This window comes from Sceloporus occidentalis, unplaced genomic scaffold, assembly GCF_023333645.1.
Source record: "Sceloporus occidentalis isolate IW3139 unplaced genomic scaffold, rSceOcc1.0.p SCAF_18, whole genome shotgun sequence".
In the NCBI taxonomy this organism is placed as follows: domain Eukaryota; kingdom Metazoa; phylum Chordata; class Lepidosauria; order Squamata; family Phrynosomatidae; genus Sceloporus; species Sceloporus occidentalis.
The window spans coordinates 11,249,331-11,265,000 of record NW_028316998.1 but is presented as its reverse complement, the minus strand read 5'-3'; positions in this window follow the sequence as shown (position 1 = coordinate 11,265,000).

Genomic DNA, 15,670 nt, shown 5'->3' with positions numbered 1-15,670 from the left:
CCTCATATTCTCATTTTCAATACCAACGTGCTTTTTTCTATGCATATGTCTTTGAAATACTTTCACAAGCGTAAGCTAGAATGTTTTTTTCTTTATCTCCTTGTTCCTACATGCTTGCTTGAATAAAGAAGTAATTATCAGCAAGCCCACAATGGATCCAGACAACCACATTCAAGATGTTGTATAGATGATGTATTGATCAGGCCTCAACGAGTAATAGCATTCTAATGAAAAGAGCTTAGAGAAGTTAATGTATCTGCTCATGCAAACCACAAACGAAGCATTCAATGGCACAAAAAGGTCTGGCCCCGTGAATTATAATTACTCCCTACAACAATAAAAGTCAGGAGTGTTTTTATTTATTTACTGAAATCAATGATAGTCTGTGAGCTACATACTGAAAATTTGTTTTTCAAACAAGAGCCTCAATGGTTTGCTTTCTTTAAGGTCCAGTGTGAATTAGCCCTGGCATTACAGAATTTGTACTCTTCAGACCCTTCGTCACATTGAGCTTCTGATTCTCAACTGAGACCTGTGGCAACATCGGTTTGGAATTATTGAATTATTTCAACAAATTCTATGTGAATATATGTATAACATTTTATATTGTACAAAAACATGGATTGGTCAAAAAGCACAAAATAAATTAGGAGAATGTCCCCAAAAGCAAATTGTTTGTGTTGTTATGGTGACAGAGCAGCAGCTTATGAGTGTCCCAATAATTTTGAAATAAGTTAACTGTTGTAAAGTTGAGTGACAGGGATGAGAGACTTTTTTGCATTTATTGCTAGGTTTAACCCTTAATATGGGATATTACTTTTACCCACAAACTTAAGTATCAGTGCACCTTTTTCTCCAAAATGAAGGGCATTTTGCGAAAGCTAACCCTTTGAGTGCCAGGAGTTGGCACACATGTTCCCCCGGGAGAGGCTGGGACAATTTTTTTTAATAGATACTTTCAGGTAAAAACACTAGATACTGCTTACACTATTACTAGGGAAACCTTTAATTTTTGGGGGACAAGTAAAGCTATTCATGTAGTTTAAGTCAACCTGTACATTGTATAGCATGATATCATGGTAAAAAAATAAACAACCCCCCCCCCCAAAAAAAAAAATATTCTTCCATTATTTTCCTTTAACTTCCCAATCAAATAGTAAAAGTAACTAAAAATAAGCAATTTTCTTAGAAGCTTCCATCCTCTTGGTAAATGTATGCAATATATACTCCAGGATCAAATGTATGCAGACACCCTCTTAATCATTGAGTTTAGGTGGTTTCAGCCACACTTATTGCTAACAGGTGTTTGAATGGAGTGGAGTGATGAATCAGGAAGTCTGATGGACGAATCACGGTTTGGTGGATGCCAGGAGATCACTACCTAGAAAATGCATAGTGCCTACTGTAAAGTTTGCTAGGCCCCTGAGTTCCAGTGAAGGGCAATGTTAATGCTACAGTATTCAAAGACAAGTATACAAATTGTATACTTCAAACCTTGTGAAACTAGTTTAGGAAATGTAATTTCCTACCCAGCTTGACTATGCTCCTGTGCACAAATTAAGCTATATAAAGACATAGTTTAGTGTTGAGTAACTGGAGTGGCCTACACAGAGTTCTGACCTTAACCCCACTGAACACCTTTTCGGATGATTTGGAACACTGTTTGCGAGCCAAGCCTTCTTGTCCAACCTCAGTACCTGGCCTCACATTTGTTCTTTTGGCTAAATGGGCACAAATTCAAACAGACATACTCCAAAATCGTATGAACAGCATTTACCAGACAAGTGCAGGCTATGGTAGCTTCAAAGTGTGGCCAACTTAATTAATGCTTATAGTTTTTCAATGGTATGTCCAACAAGCTTATAGCGGTGTGATGATCAGGTGTCCACTTATATAAAAATATACATTTTGAAACATTTATCTCGCCCTGTTTTTTTAAAATTCTGTTTTATGCAACCAATATTTTTATTGGCGGAGGGGGTGGCAGGAAAGAGTCGGGGGTCAACTGTAATGTCACAATCACCTGATCCCTGTATACCAGCAGGGATCAGCTTTTTTATACAGCCTACTAGCCACGACTGATCAGCTGGTATATGCTCTCTCTTTAACATGGTCATGGTAGCAAGCAGCCATATTGGCTTTTTTCTTTTGTGTTTTTTTTGCATGTGAGACTTTAGGTAGAAGGAAGCTTCAGAGTTCACTAGAGGGAACACGGTTCTGCCATGTGGGAGAAACATAGCAGGCTTTCTGAGCCTAAGTAGCACTTAAGAGAGGATGTGGCGGCCTAGTAAATAGACTTACAAAGTTTAGAACACATACACTATTGGGCTTATTCAGTAAGAAGTTGATTGGCCAGTAAGGGTTAATGCTACTGAGCTTACCACTGCTAACACTCACAAAACAATGTATTTATCACATATGTAATACTGTTGGTATATATTCAAACATACAGTAGAAGTAGCTTTGTAATTCAATTCTAGAATTATAGATAATTCTAGAATGTACATGTAAAGATGTAACCATTAGACAGGGATTTTCAACCATTTTAAAATCATGGGTAATTGATAATACGCTTTATCAAAAAATGCACTTAAGGTATACTTTTATATATCTATAGGTAAAAAGGTGCCCATGTAGCTGAGGAATGCAAGGTCACTATCACCTTCAAGCAGTCAATTACAAGCTGGAAAGCACTGCCGTTTAAGTCAATGGAAGCACTTTATGCACACTTGGGGCCTCTTTACTAGACCAAATGGACCAAAAGATCCAGATACATGTTTCATTTTGTTTTAGGTGAATTTGTTTTTTGGACAGTACCTACGTTTCATTTACTGCCCTTTCGTTCAGGCAAAATTCAAAGGGCTTTTCCATTCCGAAATTAAATTAGTAGTCACTTACCCTTACTCGCACTCTCATGCTCTCTCTTAATGGCTCCCAACCATCTCCAGTGACTGCATCAGTGTCCCTGTATCTTTAACTACTGCAGCTTCACAATGTTTAGTTCTTTTCTATACTTCATGGAAAGCATTAGTAATTTCCTTCAGCCTTAGCACAAGTATTAAATGTTAAAGATTTCATCACATGACCTTAGTATTGTCAGCTACGGCCCCCATCCCTCATTCAACAGTTCCCTAACTACCAATAATTAAACAGTTATAACCAAATACAAGTATATAACGGCTGGTATGGGCATAACCATACAAATCACTTGTAGTCCAAAGGTCAGCAGCCAAACACCAACATCCCCATCACTTGAGCATATGCCCAGGGAATGTTCTGCACTTCTGCCCTTAGGCTAGTGCACCACAAGTGCAACCAATGTCCAGAAAGTTGCCTCTAGCACTGTGCCAGCAAACCACCTTTCACCAATAACCAAAAAAGGTATGCACCAACTGCCATATAACATTCACGGAACAAAATTCCTCCAAAAAAGAAGAAGGAGGGATGGTGGGAATTGGTCCATTCTTCAAAAACCCACAAAGGGGGCCCATAAGATAATTTATTTAAATAGCCCAAAGAGCTCCTATGTACCCCCTTTTCCTTCTCGTATAATCAGCAAGGGGCAAAAGTTCAGGAGGAAGCCCACCAAAACTATGCAAAGATTGCTAGCCGACTACTTATAAACTCCTTAACTGCTGGGCATGGGGGTGCCCCTCCACCGATTCTCATTCCTTTTCTTGAGTTTGTCTTATAGCTTTGTCTTGGAGGGATCAGACATTGTTTTTATTATGTATGCGTTCATACAGAACACAGGTCTATGTGTGTTAATCATTACTGTTGTTATTATTGTTATTTCCTTATATAGTGCCATATGTCATAATTATAATGACCAGCTTTCCTAATATAATAATAATTAAACTTATTAAAACACATAATATCTCCAATATTTGAAATGGATTACATCCACCTGTCAAATGCTAATACTCGTTTATGTAGATTTTCATAATTTATTGATCATAATACAAACTGTTCTCAGAGAAAAGCATTTCCTGGTTTCTGGATTACAACTGCAAACAGACTTTAACGTTGGTTTGCGAAATTTTGCAGAACGTAATATTCACAATGTTGTGACATAATTTACTAATAGAAATTTTATCAATCAAAGTCCTCCTGTGCAGCAGCAATGATTTTTTTTTTTACTTTTTAAATTTGTTTTGCACTACACATGTAGTAAAGTCTTTCCGATGTATACCTGCATTACCATTTGATAAACAAGCTTATAGTAGGAATCATAATTATTTATAGTGATGGATTTGGTTGGTAATTGTATCCTTTATGATAAACTATATGAACAGTCTGTATGAAATAGCTGTTTAGCCACAATATTTGATCGATGTCATAAGAAGAACCAAGGTGTAATAACAATTTAACTCCACAAATTTGTGAAATGTCTAAAACCTGTTTCATAACAGTTTTAAATGTGTGATGATAAGCAAATGTGTGTTATGCTCGTTACATCAGCGTTAACATATGGCATTTTGGGCTACTGCATGTGTACTGCTTGCAATGTATGCTCGGTTCAAGTTAAACAATGAATCTCTGAAGAAAGAATCAACACTGATATGCTAAGTTATGAAAAGAGTGTTGTTCCGGGCCTGGTTTCTTGAATAGACTTGTTAAAGCCCATGGTTGATATATGCTAAGCAAGGCCAGGCAGTTTGTGGAGCGGGAGGGAGGTCTGGCCAGCTGAGTGAACACATCACTCTATGAGCCAGGGCCTACACTTTGATGGATCCTTTGGAGGTGTGACTGAAAGCGAAACCTCTACTCAGTTCTTCTTTTTTTTTTTTTTGTTTCTGCCATGCAAAGATAATCAGGTTTATGTAAAGTATGTGTGCTCTTTTGACAGTGCACGATATCTCATTAATTCAATCACACCAAACACTATTGTTCTCAAAGTGTTTGAAATGCGGATAGGGATGGAGGCTTTTTTTAATCCTGTCAATCAATGTTAACATTTTTCTTGCAGTTGCCATGGTTGGGGCCAGAGTTCATGAAAACATAGAATAAGAGCCAACAAAACAAGAATAAAGACTTATTTGAGATACTCTTTTTAAAGGACATCTACCATGCACAAAACATGGGAAGTAAATGTAGACAAGTTTAGACACTATGGCTCACTGAGAGGGAAGTGAGAGAGGTAAAATAAAGAGAATTTGAAAATCAAATAGCCATATAAAAACTTGACCCAAGAGTCTCTGGGAAAAACCCAATGAATTGCTCCCTGGTAGAACAATGTTCTTTCTTTCGTGCGTTCTCTAGGAGTACAATGCCCAATATATTGTAACACATGCCACTGATGTCTTTACAGTGTTGTAAGCCAGTTCAGACCAGTGGAATTCTGATAGAGGACAACAAGAGATTGTGCTGTGGTAATTCTCTGTTTCTCTTGCTCTATCACAGGCAAATACTGGGAAAATTATTCATGCATATAGCTCAACAAAGCAGAGATTGGAGATTTGCCATGTCACAAAGTGAAGTCCCCTGCCCCCCATACAACTCAAATACTTGCATTTTACCTCCAAATAACTAAGGAAAATACAATACAATATATATGATATCAATATATATGATATATAATATCAGATGTTTTATGTGCAGCTATGATGGTTGTTGGATTTAGTAACTGTTGACTGTATTGAATAATTATACAATTCTTTTCCCTTTTTTAGCAATGGAGTATATTACCAAAGCGTATCTTGGCCCACATTACACAAAGGTGTGTATTACAAATGTACTGGGGCACATATTTGTTTTGAGTATAAGTGCACCTGCACAAAATTATTAGTGATTAACAATTACAGAAGAAACAGGATTGCACAGAATGTTATTTAAAAAGCATGGTTTTAAAACTAGAAGCATTTAACAAGTTACATACAGAAATACAGTCTATAAAAAAAAGTTAAAACGAGGCTTTGACAATAAGGGCCAGATCAATTGTTACAGCAAAAAAACACAAAGCACAACAAAAACACAGTTGTATTTTCCATAATGAAAGGTTTGGTTAACAGAAATCTAATCTAATAATGTTAGAGCTAATTATTATGTCACTATAATCCCTGGTTGAAGCACTCAAACACTAATAACATTATTATTTCATTTAGCATAGATAATAGATGTAAAAAGTTCCAAGAAAGTATGGATTTTTTACATTCTACCTAACCACGTGGTTATATAATAATTAAGATTTTAAAAAGGCTACCAAATTCACATATTTTATTGCTGATGTAAAAACAAGTCAAAAAAATCCAATTGCAACATAAATTGTGTTCCAAATGAAAAAAAATCTTGACTCCAACACAGAATTGTATTTCTCTTTCAGATTTCAACCACGTTCTTATATTTATTTTATACTTTATCGTATAGATAATTCATGTTCATATAAATTAGGGTTTACGTATATATTTTTAAAATACCAAGCATCCGCCAAATTATTTTTCTGATAAATTTTATGTATGGAAAGCGCATTTTAGTTTGCATGTATCTTCTTTCTGGAAATGTATACTTTATTGCACTGTGTGAGGTAGTTATAGCTTTTCAGTCATGCGGTTTGTGAAATCATCAAGCATGAAATCTGTTCTTTCATTGTCTGTCACTAATATGGGCCCCAGGAATACAATATATGCATGCAAAACGGCACATATTTTAAATAAGTAAGCGTAGGAGATTTCAGGCTTTTAAGGATATTTTCAATTACATATATGAATAAATGTGCTAAAATTACAATTGGTATATTTGAAATATATTAATTTGTCAGAATATATCATTTTTAGCTATATTTAATAGAATCTATGTATCTAATGTATATTTAAAGTGAAAGATGTGCAAAACAAGGCGCAACAGACAAATGTTAACCCCTTCATTCCCCTATAGACGTACCGGGACGTCCAAAAAACTCCTATTAAGAATCCCCTATGGACGTCCCGGTACGTCCAGCCCTTCGTGCAGCGTCAGGGACACATCCCTGCCGCTGCACGGGAGTCCAGGCTGTCAAACGACAGCCTGGACTCCCCACTGACAGCAGAAGCCGGCATTGCCGGCTTTCTGCTGTCCGATCTCCTGTAACAGCTTACGGCAGGAAAGCCGGTAAGCTGTTACACTGTAAACTGCCCGATCGCGCAGTTTCAAACGAGCGATCGGGTATTCCCTTGCGGGGATATCCTGCCCTCCGATGAGGCACAGAGGACCTGCATAGAGTCTGTGAGGACCTGCATAGAGATCACAGTGTGATCAGTGCAGGGGGATCGCGGGGAGGGGAGTGAGAAACCATCTCTCTCACTCCCCCTCCCGTCCTGAAAGAGAAAAGCTGAAGTTCATTCAAAAAAATAATATTAAATAAATCATTAAAATAATAATATAAATAATGCTAAAAAAAATTATAATGTGAGCTGTGATGTCATTGTGACATCACTGGCATGTTCAGGAGGTCCCTAAGAGGACCTCTAACCATTTCTGTGTTAAAAAAATATATAAAAAATAAAAAAAAATGTAAAAAAATTAAAATAACAAAAATAAAAAAAATAATAAAAAAAAATATTAAAAAACCTTACTTCCCATTGCCCTAGCATAACATCTAGCCAGTATAACCCTCCTGCCCCCGTTCACAACCCCCAAACCCGTTAAGCCATAGGCATAAAAAGTATCCAAAATTGTACACCTTATAGTATGCTCCCTGGTGCTGGGAAAGTCTGGAAAATCTATATAAATTAGGTATTTCTGAAATCAGGACACCTGAATTGATAAACTTGGAGGATTCAGAGGGAAAATGTAAATCTTCGCTAGTTTTTACTAAATTTCTCATTCTAAATTTTCAGCTAATCATCCAACTATGGTATCAAAGGAAAGCTCAATCTCTCCTTGAAAAAACAATATATAGTTTACATGGGTACACTATTCACAGGAAAGGAGAATAATCGCTAAACCAACATACCCCAAAAATGGCAAAATTGCTCCGGGCTTTGAGGTACCAAAAACCCCTGGGATTGAAGGGGTTAAAATATATCATGTTTTTGCTATTTTGTTTATAAGTTAATAACTAGGTATGTGATAGTATCATATCTTCACTGACAAACAAAAAAAGCAAATGTGTCAAATTATCTCAGTTAGTCAAATGCTGATAAAAGATGATCTGTGGTTCTTAAAAGGAAAACTCCATATAATACATCCACTTTAATGGTGCCCCCTTGCATATGTATTTGCCACTTTCCCCACCTTCCCAGCTATTTCGCCGATGTACAATGATTTCAATGTAGGTACTTTTCTGCCTCCAATTGGCTGCTTCAAGCAGCAAATCAGTGACATGGAACAGTCGGGATGTGGAGGGGACAATGGAGCTGCGTATCTTCTATAAGGTAAACACATTTATTACTTTTCTTTTTACGTTTGAGGAACACATATAAAAGTACATACAAGATACTTTCTTTTTTTTGGGTAAATCAAATTTTATTGTTTTTCAAACAGTCGAGGGAGGGATACAGAAAGTAAAAAAGGGGGGGGGGGACACAGGTAGCATCACAGTAGGTTACAGGAGTGGTACCCAGCATGCCGTCACAGAACAAAAGACGGGCCACGATGAAATGCAAGAGCAATATCACACAGAATGACATATGTAAAACTAACAAAACAAGGGACCAGGCACATGTCCCTCAAAAAGAGGGTACAGCATGAATGAACCCAAAAGCACACAGGCGAACGTTAACACAGGTTCCAGAACAGCAGAGCAGGTGGACACCATGTAGTAGTGTAACGTGTGTGAGGCAGATGGGCGAAAGTAGGAAAATGAAGGCAGCATCCGCAGGGTCGTGGAAACAAAACAAGCGGACCATGAGACAAGGTCCAGGACCAGCTGGTCAAGCGCGTGAGAAAGAAGGAACCCAGTAGCACATAGGAAAGGACTCAGAAGAGGAGAGCAATGGTCGTGGCACCACGAGACCGGGAAACCTGATCACGGAGCAACAGTGACACAGAGGGGAGGGGTAGGAAGGATAAGGAGTGGGAAGGAGGGGGAAAAAAAAAAAATAAAAAAAAAAGGGAGGGGGTTAGGAAAAGGGGAGAGAAAGAAAGAGGAAAGAAAAGGAGGGGGAATCCAGGAGAAGTGGCGAGACAGCAAACGTAGCGGATTCAGGTAAGCAGAGAGCGAACCAGGGGGCCAGACATAAAGTCCAGCCAATAGAACCACATTTTCTGATACCTCTCAGCAGCCCCCGTGGCCAAAAGGGACAACTCCTCCAACACCCGTATCTGTTCCACCCGAAGGATCCACTCCTTGGTAGTAGGGGGAGCAGGATCACCCCAGTGCAGGGGGACCAACGCCTTAGCAGCCGTGAGGAGGTGACGGACAACCGACTTCCGGAACCAGGACGCCGAGTACGGAATGTGATGGAGAAGAAAAAATTCAGGCGTAAATGGGATTTCTCTATCAGTAAAATGAGCCAGCTGGCGATGAATAGATTCCCAGAAAGGAACGATGCGGGGACAGTGCCACCACAAGTGCAGAAGAGAGCCCGGGGCAGCAGCACACCTCCAGCACTTGTTCGGAATGTCAGGATGATATCTGGACGTGACAGAGGGGGGCCGGTACCAACGGGCAAGCAATTTATAAGCCATCTCTTGATCCCTGTTACTCCTGGAGCAGCGGCGGGTAAGGTCACAGATTTTCCCCCATTGCTCAGAAGAGAGAACAATCTGAAGCTCAGACTCCCACCGCCCCATAAACGGGGGGTGGTCAGGGTAGGAGGCCTCAAGGAGCAGGCCATAGAGACGCGAGATACCGTGGGCAGGAAGTGAGGGCGCAGCGCAAAGGTCCTCAAACCGCGTGAGGGCACGCAACACATTGTGCTGAGGAGTCAAGGAGCGAAAGAAGCTGCGCAGCTGTGCATAGTGGAAGACATCAGTGAAAGAGGGAGGCGAGCGGGTAGCAAGCTGACCCAACGGCTTAAGACCCCCTGCAGTCACAAAATAGCGCATGTCAGACCTCCGCGCAGGAGGAGACGAGGGGAAGAGGGTGGCACCCACCCCAGGTGGAAAATCAGGATTATCCCGAACAGGAGTCAATGGGGAGGGGATAGAAGACAGCCGGGACTTCCATAGAATGGAAAGCCACTCCTTCCAGGTAGCATGAATAAAAGGGTGGGGCAGCGCCGCACAACGAGCCGTCGGAATGGAAAGCCAGGGCAGAACCCTCGCAGGAAAACCCAGCAGGGTAGACTCAACCTCAACCCATTGCTTATGGCCCGGGAGGTGATACCACTCCAACACTCGGAGCAGGTGGCAGGCCCTATAATAAGAGCGCGGACAAGGCAAGGCCAGCCCACCCAGGGGCTTAGGCAAAATCAGAGTAGTGAAGCGGATCCGGGGGGTCCGCGAGTTCCACACAAACCGCATGAAAGCCGTTCGGAGGGAAGCGAAGAAGGAAGACGGGATAGCAATAGGGAGGGTCTGAAAGAGATATAAAACACGGGGCATGACATTCATTTTAATCGTATTTATCCTGCCAACCCAGGAGATTGTTAGCCGCTTCCACGACCGGAGATCAGCTTGAATAACAGTCAGCAGAGGCACGAAGTTATACGAAAAGAGCTGGGTGAAGTCGGGAGATAGCCACACACCCAGGTATTTAAGCTTGGGGCAGCACCAAGAGAAGGGAAACGAGGATTTCAGAGGAGAAGCAACAGCAGGGGGCAAATTTATGTTGAGGATCTCTGATTTGGAGGCATTGATTTTGAAGTTGGTAAGCTTACCATAGACCGAAAATTCCCGGAGAAGATTGGGGAGGGTGATGGTGGGCCGGGTGACAACAAACAAAAGGTCGTCAGCGTAGCCAAGAACCTTATGATGAGTCCTCCCAACCTGAAGCCCGCTGATATCCGGGTTCATCCTGACGGCCTGAAGGAACGGCTCCAGAGCAAGCACGAAGAGAAGCGGGGAAAGCGGGCATCCCTGTCGAGTCCCATTCCGGATATAGAAGGGATCGGAGAGGGAACCATTGACACGGACACGAGCCGAAGGAGTGGTATACAAAAACCCTATCCAGGCGAGCAGGCCAGGGCCAAAACCCATATGGGACAGGGTGGACAGCAAGAAGGACCAGTCCACCCTATCGAAGGCCTTTTCCGCGTCGGTGGATAACAGCAGAGTCGGAGCGGAGGTATGCTTTGCATAGTGCATAAGGCTCAAGGCCCTGATAGTGCTGTCTCGAGCCTCCCGGCCAGGCACGAAGCCAGTTTGGTCAGGATGGACCAAAAAAGACATTAAAGGCTTCAACCGATTGGCCAGAATCTTCGCGAAAAGCTTCAGGTCCACATTCAGCAAAGAAATGGGACGATAGCTGCCACACAGCTCAGGATCCTTACCCTCCTTGGGCACCAGGGCTATCGAAGCCGCCAGAGTGTGTTCGTGGATGCGACCACCATCCAAGATGGAGTTGAAAGCCTCTACAAAGTGGGGACCCAAAAGCTCACGGAACACCGAGTAGTATCTCAAGGAGAGCCCATCAGGGCCGGGACATTTCCCAGACTTAGAGGATTTAAGGGCCAGGACAACCTCCGGTAAAGAGATCGGAGCGTCAAGAAGGGCAGCCTCGTCAACTGTCAATTTCCTACCGATCGTCCTATCTAGATATGAATGAAGGTCTGGCGAGACCCCCAGCGGGGGCTGGGAGGGCGCAGCAGATCGGAGGCTGTACAACCCCTCATAGTAATCCCGAAAGCAGTTGGTGATATCCGAGGGCAGAGAGCGGGAGAGGCCATCAGGAGAGCGGAGTTTGGAGACATACGTGGATCTCCGACCCACACGAAGCGCACGGGCCAAGTATTTACCCGTCTTATTGGCATGTTCATAGAACAAGGCCCTGGATTTCAGAAAGGAGCGCTGCATGTTAGAGTTGAGAAGAGTGGCCAGGTCGCTGCGCAGGGATAAAAGGAGCTGAAGATCAACACTAGACAGAGAGGATTTGTGTGCCTGTTCAGCCAGAGCTATTTGCTGGTAGAGTCCCTCTACCCGCTCCGTCTCGCGGCGCCTTCGCAGAGAGCAGGCACTAATGAAGTGTCCCCTGACCACACATTTGTGAGCCTCCCAGACAGTCAGCCTGGGGGTCTCGGGGGTCAGGTTGTCCTTAAAGAAATTTTCAAGGACCTGAGAAGTGTCAGCGCAAAACGCCGCATCAGAGAGAATGGACTCGTTAAGGCGCCAGGAACGCATGGAGGGACGGGTCAGAGGAGAAGCTAAGGAGATGGAGAGGGGAGCGTGATCGGACCAAGTAGAGATCCCGATAGTGGACCGGCGCAAAAGTGGTGCGAAGTGACAGGGGAGGAAAAAGTAATCAATACGGGAGTAGGAGCGATGGGGCGTGGAGAAAAAGGTATAATCACGGTCAGCAGGGTGGAGAGCCCTCCAACAATCAACCAGTTTGCGATCTGTGAGAAGAGAGGCAATTCTCTTCGTGACATGACGAGGAGTCCTCGTGCAGCCCGTGGAGGTGTCAAAGGCAGGGTGCAAAGCCACATTAAAGTCTCCCCCAAGGATCAGCAACCCCTCCTGAAAGCCATCAAGCTCACGAAGAACGGCACGCAGGGCGAGATGTTGCCCCCGATTAGGCAGATAAACGTTGGCAAAGGTGTAGACCTGTTGCAAAATCGTGCCTTTCACGAACAAGAACCGCCCCTCCGGATCCACCCGAGAATCCAGTTCCTGGAAAGGAATCCGACTGGAAAAAAGCATCGCCACCCCTTTAGTTTTAGCGAGAGGGTTGTTACTCAGATACACGGTAGGAAAGAGCCGGTTGTGAAGCCTGGGAGCCTTAGGCCCAAAAAAGTGAGTTTCCTGCACAAACGCGATATCAGCTCGTTGCTTTTTGAGCTCCCGAAAAAGGGTGGAACGTTTCTCAGGAGTGTTCAGACCACGGGCGTTAATAGAGAGAAGAGTCAGCTCGCCAGGCGCCGGAGTCGACATAGCGGAAAGAGGAGCAAAGCAAGAAAAAGAAGAGAGGAATTACGAAAAGAAGAGAGAGAGAGAGAAGGAGGGAAAGAAAAAAAAAAATAAAATAAAATAAAAAAATAAATAAATAAATAAATAAGGGGGGGGAGAGGAGGAGGGGCTAAAAGAAGGGAGAGGGAGAAGAATGAGGACAAGGCCCGTAGGGAGAGGAAGGGAACAGCAACAAGGGGGAAAGGGAGAGGAAAGGGACAAAGTAGACACAAACTACGCCTGCCAGGGACCACTGCCTGGCAACCAATGGCGTCACTGTGTAGGGGAAGGGTCTACCACAACCGATTGGGTAGAGCCGCAATCAAGGACAAACAAGAACCGTAAGAAGAAACAGTCAAGCGCGAGCCGCCGCTCGCAGTGCAAAAGAACACAGAGTGAGAAAAAATCAAAATAGGAGAGCAGCAACAGTGAAAGGGCGCTCCAACAAAAGACGACCAAACATCACAAAAGTGATAAAGGCGAAAAGAAAGAGAAAAAAAAAAAAAAAAAAGGGGGGGGCTGTGTGAAGTTGTGTGGAATGGTGCACAGGCGTGTCCACGCTGCTACAAGTAAGAAGGCAAAACCCCATTTAGAGGAATAAACCATGCGTCTGTTGTGATACACACACCGTTAGATAGGAGAAACACAATATACCATAGAATACAAACGGATAACTGCAAACAGACGGGTGTGAAGTAGCACAGAATGGTGCACAAGGGTGTCCACGCTGTTACAAGTAGGAAGGGAAAACCCCATATATAGGAATAAACCATGCGTCCGTTGTGATACACACATCGGTAGATAGCAGAAGCACAATATACTAGAGAACACCAACGGACATCGGCAAACAGACGAGTGTGAAGTAAGTGGTAATGGTGCACAAGTGAGTCCATGCTGTTACAGGTAGGAAGGCAAAACCCCCAGAGATAGAAATAAACCATGCGCCCGCCGTGATACACACATCGGTAGATAGTAGAAGCGCAATACACCAGAGAGTACAAACAGATACCGGCAAACAGACGAGGTGTGAAGTAGTGTGTAACAGTGCACAAGCGTATCCACACTGGCACAAATAGGAAGGCAAAACCCCCCATAATTAGGAAGAAACCATGCGCCAGTTGCGATACACACACCGTTAGATAATAGAAGCACAGTATACCAGAGAATACAAACGGATATCGGCAAACAGACGGGTGTGAAGTAGGGAGGAATGATACACAAGCGTGCCCACGCTGGTACAAGTAAGAAGGTAAAACCCCATATACAGGAATAAACCATGCATCCGTTGTGATACACACAGCAGTAGATAGTAGAAGCACAATATACAATAGAATACAAACGGATAGCGGCAAACAGACGGGTGTGAAGTAGCGTGTAAGAGTGCAGAAGTGCGGCCATGCCGCTACCGCCGATAAAACCAAACCCATACGTAGGAAGAAACCATGCGTCCGTAGGATGAGACAGACGCGGAGAAGTACAACAGCCCATGGGTGAAATACAATCAAACAGGAGGTATAATGTGCTGAAGAGACCGCAGAGCCCCGAGTACCTCCAACCAAGACAGCATACACAAAACCAGGCAACACAAATAAAAGAAGAGAAAAAAAAAAAAAAAAAAAAAAAAAAAAAAAAAACCCCAAGAACACAACAATACAATAAGGCCATATAACGAACAGCGACACCCATATGTGAAGAGACATAGTAATGTGACGAATGCGGAAAAGTGTGGTGGTGTATCAGTGAACGTGGGTCGCTATAAAACAAAAAACAAAAAAAAAAATAAATAAATAAAAATAAATAAATAAATAAATAAATAAATAAATAATCCCCAAACCCATGTGCGAAAAAGTATAATGATGGGCCAGATGCAGAGAAATGTGATGGTGCAGAAGTGAGCGTGGGCCGCAGCCACGCGGCGGCAAGATGGAGATTCAGATGCCACAAAACACAAAAAAAAACCAAAAAAAAAAAAAAAAAAACCCCAAGAACACAACAATACAATAAGGCCATATAACGAACAGCGACACCCATATGTGAAGAGACATAGTAATGTGACGAATGCGGAAAAGTGTGGTGGTGTATCAGTGAACGTGGGTCGCTATAAAACAAAAAAAAAAAAAAAAAAAAAAAAAAAAAATTAAATAAAAATAAATAAATAAATAAATAAATAAATAAATAATCCCCAAACCCATGTGCGAAAAAGTATAATGATGGGCCAGATGCAGAGAAATGTGATGGTGCAGAAGTGAGCGTGGGCCGCAGCCACGCGGCGGCAAGATGGAGATTCAGATGCCACAAAACACAAAAAAAAAAAAAAAAAAAAAAAAAAAAATATAAGGGTATACCAGGGAAACAGCACAGACCGCATACCAGCGAAACAACATAGAACGCCAGGCCGGCACGAAACTCCGCAAAACAAAGTACGTAATGGAGAGCGTACACATAACTAACATGCTAACTAGCAGTAACGGCCAGCAGCGAACGGCAGTCCAGTGAAGAGTAGTTACGCAGGTGAGAGAGTAACCATGATAACAGCAGCGGATCCGTCCGGAACACTTGTAGTCGCGGTGCGAGGTATGCAGCGTGATGTATAAGGTCGCAGCGTTTACAAATAAACAGAGTTACTCACGACCACCTATTCCTCTATGGCGCCCAGGCGGCGAGAGATGGGAATGGGAGCGGGAGCACCGCGAGGGGAGTTCCGTCG